The sequence below is a fragment of the Amphiprion ocellaris genome, chromosome 16 (assembly GCF_022539595.1).
Source record: "Amphiprion ocellaris isolate individual 3 ecotype Okinawa chromosome 16, ASM2253959v1, whole genome shotgun sequence".
NCBI lineage: Eukaryota > Metazoa > Chordata > Actinopteri > Pomacentridae > Amphiprion > Amphiprion ocellaris.
Window position 1 is genome coordinate 33239905 of NC_072781.1, and position 17235 is coordinate 33257139.

Here is a 17235-nt window from a genome sequence, read left to right on the forward strand (position 1 = left end):
ATCGTCCGTCATCCATCCTCCTCCGTCCTGAATCCTCCTCCATCCTCTGTCCTCCTCCGTCATCCGTCCTCCATCCTTCTCCGTCCTCCATCCTCCTCCATCCTCCTCCATCCTCTGTCCTCCTCCGTCATCCATCCTCCATCCTCCTCCGTCGTCCGTCCTTCATCCTCGATCCTCCCCCGTTCTCCGTCATCCATCGTCCAGCCTCCTCCGTCATCCATCCTCCAGCCTCCTCCGTTCTGAATCCTCCGTCCTCCGTCCCCCTTCCTCCTCCGTCCTCCATCCTTTTCCGTCCTCCATCCTCCGTCATCCGTCCTCCTCCATCATCCATCCTCCTCCATCCTCCTGCGTCATCCGTCCTCCTCCGTTTTCCATCCTCCATCATCCATCGTCCGTCCTCCATCCTTTTCCATCCTCCATCCTCCTCCGTCATCCGTCCTCCTCCGTCCTCCATCCTCCTCGTCCTCCATCCTCCTCCGTCCTCCTCCGTCCTCTGTCCTGAATCCTCCTCTGTCCTCCATCCTCCTCCGTCTTCCATCTTCCATCCTCCATCCTCCTCCGTCCTCCTCCGTCATCCGTCCTCCTCCGTCCTCTGTCATCCGTCCTCCATCCTTCTCCGTCATCCATCCTCCGTCCTCCATCCTCCTCCGTCCTTCGTCATCCATCCTCCATCCCTCTCCGTCCTCCATCCTCCTCTGTCCTGTCCTCCTCCGTCCTCCATCCTTCATCCTCCTCCGTCCTCCCTTCTCCTCTGTCCTCCATCCTCCTCCGTCCTGAATCCTCCTCCGTCCTCTGTCCTCCTCCGTCATCCATCCTCCATCCTCCTCCGTCATCTGTCCTTCGTCCTCCATCGTTCTCCATCCTCCCCCGTCCTCCGTCATCCATCGTCCAGCCTCCTCTGTCCTCCGTCATCCTCCGTCATCCATCCTCCATCCTCCTCCGTCCTCCGTCATCCATCCTCCGTCCCCCATCCTCCTCCGTCCTCCATCCTTTTCTGTCCTCCATCCTCCGTCATCCGTCCTCCTCCATCATCCATCCTCCACCGTCCTCCTCCGTCCTCCTCCGTCCTCCAGCCTCCTCCGTCCTCATCCTCCTCCGTCATCCGTCCTCCATCCTCCTCCGTCCTCCATCCTCCTCCGTCATCCATCCTCCAGCCTCCTCCGTCCTCCATCCTCCGTCCTCTGTCCTCCTCCGTCATCCGTCCTCCTCCGTCCTCCGTCATCCATCCTCCTCCGTCCTCCATCCTCCTCCGTCATCCATCCTCCATCTTCCTCAGTTCTCCGTCCTCTTCCGTCATCCGGCCTCATCCTACTCCGTCCTCCGTCATCCATCCTCCTCCGTCCTGTCCTCCTCCGTCCTCCATCCTCCTCTGTCATCTGTCCTTCGTCCTCCATCGTCCTCCATCCTCCCCCATCCTCCGTCATCCATCGTCCAGCCTCCTCCGTCATCCATCCTCCAGCCTCCTCCGTCCTGAATCCTCCGTCCTCCGTCCTCCTCCGTCATCTGTCCTTCTCCGTCCTCCATCATTCATCCTCCTCCGTCATCCGTCCTCCATCTTCCTCAGTCCTCCGTCCTCTTCCGTCATCTGTCCTCCATTCTCCTCCGTCCTCCATCCTCCTCCGTCATCCATCCTCCAGCCTCCTCCGTCCTCCTCCGTCATCCATCCTCCATCCTCCTCTGTCCTCCATCATCCATCCTCCGTCCCCCATCCTCCTCCGTCCTCCATCCTTTTCCGTCCTCCATCCTCCGTCATCCGTCCTCCTCCATCATTAATCCTCCTTCGTCCTCCATCGTCCTCCTCCGTCATACATCCTCCATTCTCCTCCGTCATCCATCCTCCATTCTTCTCCGTCATCCGTCCTCCAGCCTCCTCCGTCCTCCAGCCTCCTCCGTCCTCCAGCCTCCGTCCTCTGTCCTCCTCAGTCATCCATCCTCCTCTGTCCTCCACCGTCCTCCACTCTCCTCCGTCCTCCATCCTCCTCCGTCATCCATCCTCCATCCTCCTCCGTCCTCCATCCTCCGTCATCCATCCTCCATCCTCCTCCGTCCTCCATCCTCCTCCGTCATCCATCCTCCATCCTCCTCCGTCCTCCATCCTCCTCCGTCATCCGTCCTCCATCCTCCTCCGTCCACCAGCCTCCTCCGTCCTCCATCCTCTGTCCTCCTCCGTCATCCGTCCTCCGTCATCCATCCTCCTCCGTCCTCCATCCTCCTCCGTCATCCATCCTCCATCTTCCTCAGTCCTCCGTCCTCTTCCGTCATCCGTCCTTCTCCGTCCTCCATCATCCATCCTCCTCCGTCCTGTCCTCCTCCGTCCTCCATCCTCCATCCTCCATTCTCCTCCGTCATCCGTCCTTCATCCTCCATCGTCCTCCATCCTCCCCCGTTCTCCGTCATCTGTCCTCCATTCTCCTCTGCCCTCCATCATCCTCCGTCCTCCTCCATCATCCATCCTCCAGCCTCCTCCATCCTCCATCATCATCCTCCAGCCTCCTCCGTCCTCTGTCCTCCTCCGTCATCCATCCTCCACCGTCCTCCATCCTCCTCTTCCCTCCATCTTCCTCCATCCTCTGTCATCATCCTCCGTCCTCCATCCTCCACCGACATCCATCCTCCACCGTCCTCCATCCTCCTCTGCCCTCCGTCCTCCATCCTCCTCCGTCATCCATCCTCCAGCCTCCTCCGTCCTCCGTCATCCATCCTCCAGCCTCCTCCATCCTGAATCCTCCTCTGTCCTCCTCCGTCCTCCGTCATCCATCCTCCTCCGTCCTCCTCCATCCTCCGTCCTCCTCCGTCCCCCATCCTCCTCCGTCCTCCATCCTTTTCCATCCTCCGTCCTCCACCGTCCTCCTCCGTCCTCCAGCCTCCTCCGTCCTCCATCCTCCTCCGTCATCCATCCTCCTCCGTCCTCCATCCTCCTCCGTCATCCATCCTCCAGCCTCCTCCATCCTCCATCCTCCTCCGTCCACCAGCCTCCTCCGTCCTCCATCCTCCGTCCTCTGTCCTCCTCCGTCATCCGTCCTCCTCCGTCCTCCATCCTCCATTCTCCTCCGTCCTCCATCCTCCTCCGTCATCCATCCTCCTCCGTCCTCCATTCTCCTCCGTCCTCCATCCTCCTCCATCTGAATCCTCCTCCGTCCTCTGTCCTCCTCCGTCATCCATCCTCCAGCCTCCTCTGTCCTCCGTCATCCTCCGTCATCCATCCTCCTCCGTCCTCCGTCATCCATCCTCCGTCCCCCATCCTCCTCCGTCCTCCATCCTTTTCCGTCCTCCATCCTCCGTCCTCCTCCATCATCCATCCTCCTCCGTCCTCCACCGTCCTCCTCCGTCCTCCATCCTCCTCCGTCATCCATCCTCCAGCCTCCTCCGTCCTCCATCCTCCTCCGTCATCCGTCCACCAGCCTCCTCCTTCCTCCATCCTCCTCCGTCATCCATCCTCCATCTTCCTCATCCTCCATCCTCCTCCGTCATCCATCCTCCATCTTCCTCCATCCTCCATCCTCCTCCATCATCCGTCCACCTGCCTCCTCCGTCCTCCATCCTCCTCCGTCATCCATCCTCCATCTTTCTCATCCTCCATCCTCCTCCGTCATCCATCCTCCATCTTCCTCCATCCTCCATCCTCCTCCGTCATCCGTCCACCTGCCTCCTCCGTCCTCCATCCTCCTCCGTCATCCGTCCTCCATCCTCCTCCGTCCACCAGCCTTCTCCGTCCTCTGTCCTCCTCCGTCATCCATCCTTCTCCGTCATCCGTCCTCCATCCTCCTCCGTCCTCCTCTTTCAATCCAGACCTCGTTTCTTTAACCCAACGTCTCATTTACAGCCAGAACCAGCTCACAACATTTCTCCTCCTTCTATCCTTTTCTTCTTTTGTCCATCATGGACAATCCCTCTCACCCACTGCATGACACTGTGGGGTCTTTAAGCAGCTCCTTCAGCAGCAGACTGAGACATCCACCCTGCAAGAAAGAGCGCTATCGCAGGTCCTTCATCCCATCTGCTATAAGACTTTACAACATCAGCATCACTGGCTGATGTTAACATAAACTGGACTATATCATTACCACCCCAAACCATAAAATTTGCACAGACATTCTTGCACTGCACATCTTTGCACTTTTAAACTTTATTTTTATTTTTATTTTTTCTGTTAAAAATTTTGCCACCCTTGTATATATTGTAAATAAAACTGCTGTAACAATGTAAATTTCCCCTGGAGTGGGGAGAAATAAAGAACTTTATCTTATCTTATCTTATCTTTTAAACTTTCCTCATCAAACGTCGACCTTCTGTCAAATTTCCTCCTCAGTTACCGTCGATTATCTCCTTCGTTTTCCTCTCCATTCATTCTCTGCACCTTTTATTGTTTCTGTTTTAGAACATGTTCATTTCTGACCTTTTATCGGCACTGGGAAAAAAAAATTGTAAAAAATATGGAAAGGCAGCGACAGTGACAGAAAAAATCTGCTGACGAAAAGGTAGAATTTTGAAATATTTAAAACTGTGAAAGTGATGAAAATACAAGAAAAAATCTCTAAAAATGATGTGAGGTAGATGTAAATTTCATTGTGACACAGTGTAAAAGAATTTATAATGTATATTCTGTGATTTTACCGGGTATTATCTGGAATTTAATAAAGCAACAAAATCAATAAAATTACAGTTATGGAGATAATAATTATAAGATTGAAAATAACATTTATTATTTTAAAATCCTTAATATACAATTTTTTCATTCAAAAAAAGAGAAATGTCTCTAAAAATATTTTAAATACAGCAAAAAATTGTGTAATAATAATGATTATAATAATGCTAATTATTATTTTTTGTAGTATTATTTAAGAAAATAATAACAGCAATAATTATTTTTATTATTTTCTTCTTAAATTATTATTGTTGTTTTGTTGTTATTATTATTATTATTATTATTATTATTATTATTATCATCATCATCAGTATTAGTATTAGTTTTGGTATTGTGGTGGTGCTGAATAATTATTATGAATAATATTTAGATTTTTTGAATATTTAAATTATTATTCAAATATTGTAAATGGTTGAGTGATTTTTCAGTAAAAATATATTTTTTGATGTGGATATTATTCACAGTTTTTACCTGTTTTTTAAAATTATTATTTTGAGGTGCATTTTAATATATTTTCTGTTTGGTGCGGCTTGGCTCAGTGGGTAGAGTGGCCATCTTGTAACTGGAGGGTTACCGGTTAGATCCTGGCCTGGAGAGTTTATGTCGAGGTGTCCCTAAGCAAGACGTACGTGTTTTTTCTTTCAAACTGTGGCAAATATCTGTAAAATAATTGCGTTTTGCTCATCTAAATACAGTAAAAAAAATTATGTAAAATTGCATATTAACCGGTATTTTGTTCATTTGCTTTTTAAATTTTTTTTTTTTTACATGTAAGTTGATATATTTTTTTCAGATTTTACTGTACATAATTGTAATTTAGCAAAATATTTAAAATAACAAAAAATGCATAACAGTCGCTGCAAAAATGTTTTATTTATTTTTTATTTTATTTTATTTTATTTACAGCATGCTTAAATATCCTAAACATCCATCTAGTTTTTTATCTTCTGTTTTTGCTGCTGATATTTGACTGCTGGTGTCGGTCTGTGGGAGGTTGTGTGTGTTGGTAGTGTGTGTTTTGGTCCATGTGTGTTTGTTGGCACTCGGATGGCAGCCCATAAGGACAATAATCTGTTGGAGCATCTGTGTCTCAGATGGACTCTCAGGATTTCCCACCAGGCCTGCACACAAACATACACACTAAAACACACTCTATAACACACACTAACACACATTAACACACACTGGGCTAATCTCTGCTGAATTAAAACGCTCATGAGACGACGGAGCTGCTGCTGGAGACGTGTGAATAATTACTGCTGATGGTGGAAAACATGTTTAAAGCGATAAATAAAGTTAAATATCAAACAGACATTCTTGAAGCTTCACTTCGTCTCCTAGAAATCAATTTTTTTAAACTAAACTACAACAGGACAGAAGTTCTGAAGGTCATTTATTCAGGAAAATATGACTTATATCAAAAATAATGTAGTTTTTCTTTCAAAATATTCAATCTTAGAGTAAAATAACCACTTAGACCTTTTTTCCCTGAAATTAAAACGTCTTCCCACAAGCCTTTAAAGATGGTAACTGGAAGTTACAGTAAATGGAGACTAAAAAACCACATCGTGCATCAAAATTCTGACAATGGGCTTCCTCCATTAAACTCCAGAACACTTCAGCCACCAAATCTGATTACTGGGAGATGTAAAAAGGTTCAGGGCCGATTCAAGGCAAACCACAGACTTTTACGGCTGAGAGGAGTTTATTTTTTATATTAAGATACTGAAGAATGTGTCGGATAAATGAAGGAAACCAGTTGACGGTGTTTAATATAATTCATTTTTTAAATTTTAATCTAATGAATTCGTTTAAGAAACAGCTGTAACGCAGCAGAAAAACATAAATTCCATGTAATTTCTTGCAATTTTGCAACAGATTACTGCCCGTGCAGCCTCTTTTTTGCATGTCTTCACAGGTCTTTGCCTCGAACTTACTTTAGCAAAGTCTGCAGGTAGCGCTGATCTTTTCCAGTCAGAGGAAGGTCAGAAATATCCATTTATGCAAAGAAAACTCAACTGAATTTTGCTTTCAGTCAAGAGAAATAAGCTTAAAACGCCCAGAAAAGCTAAATATATACAAGATTTAACTGTGCAGATGTAGCCGGTCTGACCCATCGCCTCTGAAAACTGGAGGTTCTTTCACATCTGACTGTAGGACTAGTCAGGTTGAGGTAAGTGGAGTCACTGGGTAACTGGTCTACACTACTCTGTGCTTGTGTGCACCTAACATCCCTTATTCCACATTCCTCCTTTAACTGGTCCCTTATAGTCTTTCCCACCTCATGGGCAATATGTGTTATCAGATTACTTAATGCAGGGTCGGTTGTAGCTGAAGTGTCTGAAAGCATTTCACCGGGCCTAGAACTGGGAGCTATATGGTCAAGTATACGAGTGGAACAGAAAGCTGGTGAGCCTGTATTATTTTCACCTCGGACTGGTGTAAAAGGTAAACCACTAAGTAATCTCCCTCTACCGACTGAAGGATTGAAAGTATCAGTTGGAACTCTGTCCTCATTCATATTTCCAGTATCATATATCATTGTAATACTTTTGTTCAATAACAAACCGCACAGCAAGAAAAGAAAAATCTACTGAGATAACCAATTAGCTTAAAATGGTGAACAAAAAAAAAACAGTGTTAATCTCCTTATACAACTTATTCAGTACCAGGATGTAACTGAGGGCAACCTCCGGTGTCCAAGCTGGTGTTGATCCACTGCTCCAGGAATCACGACGAACCAGTCTGAACCAGTCTGAAGCAGCGTGGATCCGGTTCACGGCACCACTGTAGCCGGTCTGGCCCAACTCTCTGACCCTCTCTCTGCGTTGTGTGTGCGGGTGTGGGGAACGATGACAGCAGAGGACCACGTCGATGTAGCCAACGAATTTATTTTCTAGTGCAAATAAAATGCGTTAGATACAGCAATGATGCGGTCTCTCGCTAGCCGCTCTACTCCCAACGGGATCACAGGCCGTCTCGTATAACATAGTACACAAGCACAATATACATAAACATTAAGACAGAACTATGAAAAAGACTGAACAATATATACAAAAGACAAAGAAGAAGAGAGGGAGCTCACATACCTAGTGCAAATAAAATGCGTGTTAGATACAGCAATGATGCGGCATCTCGCTAGCCGCTCTGAAAAGGAGATACAAAAAGTCCTCACTACACCGCTGTACCTTACCAAAAACAACTGTATAAAACTCAAACAACAGACAAAAAATATGTAGAAATGACGCAGCAGATTTTAAGCCACATTCTAATTTTTTTCTCTGTATCTGAACCTACAACTGAGAGCGCTCTCTGTTCACTCACCTACTCCCAACGGGATCACGGGCCTCTGAGGAGATGAGCGCGAACACAGAGGAAGTGACGCGCAAAGGACAAAGGTCAAGTAAAAATTGTAAAAATAAAAGTCACAATGTCAAAATAAATTAAAGCTCCCAAACAAAAGAATTGATACACAATAATAATGACAAAAATGACAAAAGAAAATTAAATAACAATGTAAACAAAAACAAGGAGGGATTTTGAGTGAAATTAATAGTTATACTGATACACCTGTTACACAGACACAATGCATGATAACAATGAAATCAATTTAGTTTTGAAGAGGAAAAGTTGCTCAAAAAACTGTTTTCTTTGTTTTTTTAAAGTCATGTCTTACTTTTTGCAGCTGATTATCTATTTAAATGAAAGCTCAGTGGCTTAAAACGTGTTCAACTGACTTAAAGTCTGTCCAAAACGAGACAGAAATTGTGCAAAATGACTCAAACTGTGACCAGAAGACCAGGACTGCCACAGTGAATGCATAGTCCTGACAGTGAAGCACGGGGCCTTCTTCCCTGACTAGAAATTTGTGCAAAAACAAGTTCAAAATTGACCAAAAATTACTCAAAATGTGTTTGAAGTAACTACAAATTTGTCCAAATGACTTAAAAATTGTCCAAAACAAAATTAAAACTTGTCCAAAAGTCTTCATTTTTGCATCTGATTATCTATTTTAAAAAAGCTCATCATATTTTGAAGAAGCTTAGAGAGAAACATATAAATTTCATGTCATTTTTTGCAATTTTGCTACAGATTCGTGCCCCTTTGGCCCAGACCTGCACTGATCAAAAGCTGCTTTTCCACAACAGAATCCGAGCAGCAGACATGTTGCTCATACGAACAAACACACCCACATTCAGTAGCTGTTTAAAAAAAAAACTCTAAATTCTGGTGAAACAGACAAGAATCCCGGCGTAATGGGGTTGTAATCTCGTTTTTAATTAGCCCTTTCATAAGAATAGGTATGCAGATTGGGTTTCTGTGTCTTTTCAAGCCGAGATAACATCAAGAGCTCGATGTGGCGGAACACTCAAGGGTAACTTAAAAGCTTGAATAGACTGCATTATTCTGCTGACCGTCATGACCTTGCAGATGCAGAGATTCTTTGTGTGTGCGTCGCCGCATGTGTCGGCGAGTCTTATCGCCGTTTGCAGCCCGTTCTAATGAGCAGAGTTTGGACGGTGTGTACGTGGCTCTAAAGTCCTCCAAAATTCGCTGTATTTTGTCACCCGGCGAAAGGGATTATATCAAAGATCAAGCACAAACACAACAGCAGCGAGCGGCTCAGACACTTCAGGCAAATCCGTTGCATTAGACAGCGTTATTTGATGCATTCACACCGATGCAAAGTCGCTCCGTCTTGCTTTAGCTTCTTATTTCTGTCTGTTGCTGTTGGGAATAAAACCCTTCGACCCCCTCGGAGGTGGAAAGTGATGTACCGCACGTCAAACCCTTCGTTTATTTGAATCAGCCTCACAAAGTGCAATGTTCACTGCAGAGCTTCCGCTGCTGATTTTGACGTGTGAAAACCCAAACGGTGTAAAACTTGTTTTTTCTGGTCCACTGGCTCTGTTTGAACCGACTTAATTGGCTTTTGCCAGGGAGAAAGTTACACCCTGACAAGCTGATCATCATCTCTGAAACCAGAGGAGAGCGTCTCCGAGCCCAGAAAATCTGCCGTTTTTAGCCGTTAGCTGCAGAGCGCTAAGGGCGGCGGTGTCAGTCATTCAAGAGGTTTCAGTCTGGATGGAAATATCTCAATATTTACTGAGTACAGTGGAGCAGAAGGCTGGCACAGTGGTTCCTCCATGTTGTATTTCAAGAACTTGGTCGATGTTTAACTCTCTACAACACTTTCTGAAAATGCTGCAGAACTATTGTGGCCACAGACGGTGAACTAGTTTCACAATCTAGCTGTAAAAAAATAGATGAAATAAAGGTTGTTAATGGAAACTATGGTGCTAAACTTCCTGAAAGTTTGCTGAAGAACATGAGAAGAAGCCTGATGGCTGTTGGAGAACATTGTTTGGTCAGATGAAGAGTGGAGTCCAGATGTTTTGTGAGAACCTGACCAGGACTACCACAGTGGATTCAAAGTCCTGACAGTGAAGCATAGAGGTGGAAGTGTGATGATATGAGGCTGCATGAGGTCAAAAGGTGATCCAGGAAGATCAGTGAGAAACTAAAAATCAGTGAAGCACAGAGTCAGCAGTAATCAGGAGGTATAGAAGGAGTCATAGTACCACTAATCAGGAGGTCTAGAAGGAGTCATAGTACCACTAATCAGAGCTCCTAAAATGACTCTATGGACAGTGAACTATTTTTTATGTCCAGCTGAAAAACAGACAGCAGCTGCTTCAGACTCATGATTCCTACCTCGTCCAACATGACACGTACAAAATGACTGAACATTTTCTAAAATGAATCTAAATTTGTTTAAAATTAAGCAAAACCAATCCAAATCTTGTCTAAAATTACAAAAGTTTGGCCTAAATGGCAGAAAAGTTGTCCAAATGACTCAAAATATGTTTGAAATGACTAGAAACTTGTCCAAATGACTCAAAATTTGTCCAAAAGGAATTGAAATTTGTCAAGAACTATACAAGGTTTGTCCAAAATTAGTTTAAAAATTGTCCGAAATCACCCAAAACTCATCCAAAACATTCAAAAGTTGTCACGAAAAAATTACATCTGTACAGAATTACTCAAAATCTAAAAAAATTTGACAAAAAAATGACTCAAACTGTGACCAGAAGACCGGGACTGCCACAGTGAATGCATAGCCCTGACAGTGAAGCAAAAGACTCAAAATGTGTCCAAAACAATTAAAAAGTTGCTCAAAAATACCTAAAATTTCACCAAAGTGACTCAAAAAGTGTTTAGAATGACCAGAAACTTGTCCAAACATCTCTAAATTACTTCAGTGGCATTATAATTTCATAGTTTTCACTTCTCCTTCCGTTGAATATTGACAGTTTGCGACTCTTCTCTGCTGAATCAGTAAAACGTTCATGTTCCAACACACATTTTAAAACAACCTTGAGCAAAAGTTGAGCAAAGAGCGGATCAAGCAGAAGGTTTGTGGATGTTTTTCTCTCCGTTACTTGCAGGAACAAAATCAAATTTGCCGTCAGCTTTGGGGAATTGATTTATTTTCCTTCCACGGACTCGACGAAGACTGTGTTTTCAGGGATTAGAGGTGCCGGTCAAGGTCGTCCTGATTCATTTCACATCCACAAGTCCTCAGCTGGGATTTGAACCTGCAACCTCCCGCTGCAGAATAACAAGTCCAGGTAGCGGATTACAGCAGCAGAATACAAATGTGACTCTTTATCTGTTTGAGCTGCAGGAGATTATTACCACAAACTCATTATCGCCGCTTCGGGCCTCCATGGCTGCAGCTGCTATTACCTTCAGCCAGACGCCAGAAAAGACTCATTTACTGGAGTTTTATTACATTTCAGATAGAAGCAACTTATCTCTGCGTCTGTCCATCTGCCTTTATGAGCCGACCGGCAGATTACTTTATTATCTTTGAGTTTCATTTTCGATAGCTGCAACTTTATTATCGCGCCATCTCTCCTTCTCCTTAACAATTCCAAATTTTCTGTCTCCTGTATTTCTCTTTTATGGCTCCCGTCTCTCCGTTTCCCTTTTTAAAAAGATGTGACATTAGTGGGCTTTAATTGTCGACGGCCGGCAGCAGAGATGAATAGACCAAAAAAAAAGAGAAAAATTGTCTGCAAGAATGAGAAAACTGGAGAACGATAAGAAAAAAAGGCTGTCGGACAAAAGGAAACTGTGAAATTACATGAGGAGAAGATGAGATGGGTAATCAGAAGAATGACCACGAAGACTGAAGGATTTATTCTGAATTAACTCCATGAACTCTGAAGGTGAACTACTGCTGCAGACTCCTCACTTATCCAGCATTATATGTAATAAATGACTGGAAATTATCTATAATTACTCCAAATTTGCTCAAAATTACTCAAACCTTGTCCATAATTACTCAAATGTGTCTAAAATTACGCAAATTGACTTGAATTTTGTATAAAATGACTCAAAACTTGTCAAAAATTACTCCAAATAACTTCAAAATTACTCAAAACCCATACAAAATTATATAAAATGTGACCAAAATTATGTGAGATTTGTTCAGAACTACTCACAATTTGTACAAAACAAGTTAAAAATTGACCAGAAATTCTCTTTTTCTTCAGAATGACCAGTAGTTTGTCCAATGTGAATTGAATTTATCCTAAATAACTGGCAATTTTCTAAAATCACTAAATATTTATCAAAAAAATGGCTCCAGATTTGTTCACAATTGCTGAAATTATAGAGAAAATTACTTTACATCTCCCAAAAATGACACAAATGTGTCCTTGCCGATACAAAATTTGTCCAAAAAAGGTCTAGAATTACTCCAAATTTGTCCACCACCAGTTTATTATCGTTTAAAACAAGTCAGAAATTGTTCAGAATTTCTCTAAATTTGACCAAAGACGACTCAAAATGTGCTTGAAATGACTAGAAACTTATCCAAATGACTTAAAATATAGTTCTCATATAGTGAAATATTGCACATAAACGAAAACATTAAACGTTCTGCTGCAGCTTTATGCTGCACAAACTACTGAGAAAAGTAAAATGACAGAAATGATTGTAGTTCAGATGTAAATACTGGATGTTTCCACTCTTCATCTTCGGTGAAACCAAAGCGTCTGTTCAGATTGATGCCAGGAATCTGAGGTGACCTTTGACGACTCTCAGCTGGACCCAAACTAAACATACTTCAGTCAATCACGTTATTGATCCAGATATTGACTGACGTAATGAATGCTGCCACCTCCAACGATTACGCCTAATCGCTGCATTTCAACAGGTTTCTAAAGTCGCAGCCCGTTACCATGGAAACGTGATAAATCAAGGCCTGTAATCTGCTGCTATGGAGTGAAAAGAAGGAAGTTTGGATTGAGATCAGTAAAATGTATGATAAAGAACTACACTCATTTTTATGAGTTGAATTAAAAAGCCGGCGGTTTGTTGTAATCTGGGAGGACCAGTTAGGAGTTAACTGGACTGTAAAAACGGAGACATAGAAAAGGACCATTAAGGATGAGTCCAGATTATAAAACCATTTATGATCACATTTAAAGGCTCTTGTGTGGCTGCAGGATGTTCCAGAGGACGTTTCAGACATTACAATCCTTCTCTCGGATCATTTCTGCTCTCTGCTCTCAGTTCACTGGAAGCTCTGGGTGTTTGGAATAAAGAGAGAAAATCTGATCTACATCCTAAAATACTAAAATACCAACAGCTGCACCAAAAATAAATCCATTCTACCGCTCAGAGTGGGTCTTTTTTGAGGGAATGCAAGTCAGAAATTTGTGTTTATGAGTCACAAAGGTGTCTTTTATGCAGGAATAAATGAAACTGATGATTCTTTACATCTTAAAACCACCTTAGAGTTGTAAAGACATGTTATCTATAAAGAAATAGAAAAAAAACTGTAAGAATTGCAGGGCTGCACAGTGGTGTAGTGGTTAGCACTTTCGCCTTGCAGCTAGAAGATCCCTGGTTCACGTCCCGGCTTTCCCGGGATCTTTCTGCATGGAGTTTGCATGTTCTCCCTGTGCATGCGTGGGTTTTCTCCGGGTACTCCGGCTTCCTCCCACAGTCCAAAAATATGCTGAGGTTAATTGATTATTCTAAATTGCCCGTAGGTGTGAATGTGAGAGTGATTGTTTGTCTCTGTATGTAGCCCTGTGACAGACTGGTGACCTGTCTAGGGTGTCCCCTGCCTTCACCTGAGTCAGCTGGGATAGACTCCAGCCCCCCCATGACCCTAGTGAGGATTAAGCGGTGTATAGATAATGGATGTAAGAATTGCAAGTTTATAACTTTCCAGCAGTTATCTGTTAGAAAACTTCATCAAATGTGAATTTAAAATAGTATTATTTCATCAAAATGATGTTTTTCTTAGATCACTTTTAATCTTTAACTCTTTTATGCTTTCATACCTGCTCTTTACTACGTTAGTTTTTGTTTTTATTATTTGCTTTTATTTGTAAAATGTATTTTTTCCTAGACATCTTGTTTGAAAGTCCAAAACCAGAAGCTGTATGTGATTGTATTTACAGTGAAGCAGGGCCGACTGCTGTTGATGGAATAACTGAGACACAAAACAACAAAAGCAAAACAGAAAACAACAAAAATAAGACACAAAACAACATAAACAAGACAAAAATAAGACAGAAAATTGCATGACTGTGGTTGCAGTGAAGCAAACTGAGACCCAAAACAACAAAACAAGACATGAAATGACAAAAATAAGACAGAAAATTACAAAAATACGACACAAAAGGCAAAAACGAGGCGGAAAATGACAAAAACAAAACAGAAAACAACAAAAATAAGACACAAAATGCCAAATGTGTGATTGTATTTGCAGTGAAGCAGTCGACATTCACTAAAGAGGCAGACTGGTGTTGATGGAATAATTAAGACACAAAACGACAGAAACGAGACACAAAATGACAAAAATGAGACACAAAATAACAAAAATGAGACAGAAAACGTCAAAAACAAGACATGAAATGCCAAACGTGATTGTGTTGCAGTGAAGCAATTCCAATGAGGCAGACTGGTGTTGATGGAATAATTGGGGCCACATCTGGCCAGAATCCTGCAGAGTCCCAGTAAAAACCATCTCCAGGCTTCAGGCCAGCACAGGTGTTTCTGCTGCTTCTGCTTCTGCTGCTGCTGCTGCTGCTGCTGTTGCTTAAATAGAAATAACTTCACACACACACACACACCTCCACATGCAGCTGCTAACACAGAAATAACAAAGTGCAGTGCTAAGACCCCAGATTAGGATCAGCAGAAACAGAAAGTGAGCGCTGCTGCTACCAGTGGAGAAAGAACAAAAACAATTCTCCAGCAGGAAGTGATAGAGGAGCTCATTTCATGCCCTGCTGCTTAAGTTGTGGCATTCCTGTCAGCTGGCTGTGGAAATCACTCCGGCATCATATATCTGCCTCCATTCCAGAGTGGAGCTCACGCCAGGCAGCAGGAGGAAGAAAAAACAGAAAAAATAACACTTCCTGTTTGCTTCAAATGCAAAAAAAGCACATAAGCTGCCATATATCCCCCCCAAAAGCCTGTAATAAATCTATTTAAATAAAAAAAACTTTAAAATCATGAACTGATAAAGGAAAAATAGAAATGTAACTGTTCAGACACACATTTAAAAATTCTAAAAACAGCTTTAAATGATCAAAAATACAGCAAAATAGAATAAAATAAAATTGATTAAAAAAAATAGAAAACAGTACAATTTGGTTGAAGAGCAAAAAAAAAATCACAAAATTCCAACAAATTCAGAAAAACTGTGATAAAAGATGATAACAAATATGTATAAAATAAAATATACAAAAAGTATAAGAAAGAAATAAATAAAAAATGAAGAAAAATGCTGAACAAAACAGTTAGAGACAATTTAGACCAGAACTTAAAAAAATGTCAAATTATATTCATATTATTTACACCGTATGTTTTATTCTGCTTCATTTATTTTCTATTTTTACATCTATCTATTTTTTAAAATTTTTAATCACAGTTTTTCTCAATCTGTTTGATTTTTTTTCTATAATTTTATGATTTATAATAATTTAAATATAATTTTACTTCAATCAAACTGTACTGTTTTATTTTGTTTTAAATCAAATTGAATTTATTGTATTTTATTTTGCTGTATTTTGATCAATTAAAGAGGTTTGTTTGGTCGGGAATTTAAAAACATGTATCTGGACAGCTTCCCGTATGTAAAATAACTAACTTTCTACAATTTAATATGCATTTATGTTTTTTTTTGTAATTTAAAAGTAAATCTAATTAGTTTATTATTATTTATGTGGACTTTTACATTTACAATTTAATGGAAAATGACTCTAATACACTTTCTGTTCATTTAAAATGCAGAAAAATGTGAAAAATTTGTTGTAAATTAAAATCATCTCATCCTACACAGAGGTTTTTCAAAGTGTTTTACAGGAAAACGTAAAGAAAAAAAGTCCAGAAGAGGCAAATATCCCCCTAAAAAGCCTGTAATATATCAGCTGAAAAAAAAAGAAACTTTAAAATGAATAAACTGATGAAGGAAAATCTAAATACAGCTGTCCAGATACACGCTACAATCCCAAATCTGATCCAAAACTGATTAGAAAAATAGCACAATAAAATAAAATTAATCAAATTCGATTTTTAAAAAAAGTTTTATTAAAAAAAAGGTACAGACAAATTAAATGAAATTCTCAAAAATTTGCAAAAAAAAATTAAAACAGACTGAGAAAAACAGTAGCAAGAGGTAAAAATAAAAATGTAAAAGATAAAACATATAAAAGAATAGAAAATATAGATTAAAATTGCCAGACAAAAAGTTCAAATTAAAAGTCCCGACAGTATAGAGCAGACTTAATAATGTCAAATTTTATTTTTATTATGTATAAAGTATTTTTTCTCTCTCTCTATTTTTTTCTATACAAGTATTTGTATATATTTATTATTGAATCAGTCAGAATCGAGTTGCTGTTGGCTGTAAGAGTGAACACAACAGTCTTCATGCACTAAAACTTCTTGAAAATGACTCAGAACTCGTCCATAATTTATTTAAATGTGTTGAAAAATGACTCAAAATTTGTCCAAATTGACTTAAAAACTCTAAAATGTCTGAACGGTCAGCAGAACTCATCAAATGTTGCTGATGCAGAGAGAGTTTTCTCCCTGAAGGGGGCGGAGCCAGCGGCAGCTCAGCTACATTTCAAGCTGCAGACACTGATTTACCAGAACTGAAACCAGCTGTAGAGGAATTAACTGTATTTTCGGTGGTTTGAAATAAAAATATTCATCTTTGGAACATATTTAATATCTGTTAAAGAACAACTAGCATTTTATTTTATCGTTGGTGTTGGTTTTGTGGATCTCAGGCTGGTTTTTAACTCTGTGGAGCTCCTTCTGCCTCTTCACTGTTTGTGTGGGTTTGATGTTTTCATTCTGTCGTGTTTATTTCTTCTAATTCTCCGTCTGGATTGTTTCTGACTCGCTGTCGTGTTTCTTTCTGATCTCAGCAGGTTGAAATTAACTGTAATTGCAAATTGTTTTGCTTTCAACAGCCACCTAACATCTTTTATTTTCTCCCCAGGAACACGTTCCTCCTCCGCTGCAGAGCCGCTAGAAATGGTTTTTCC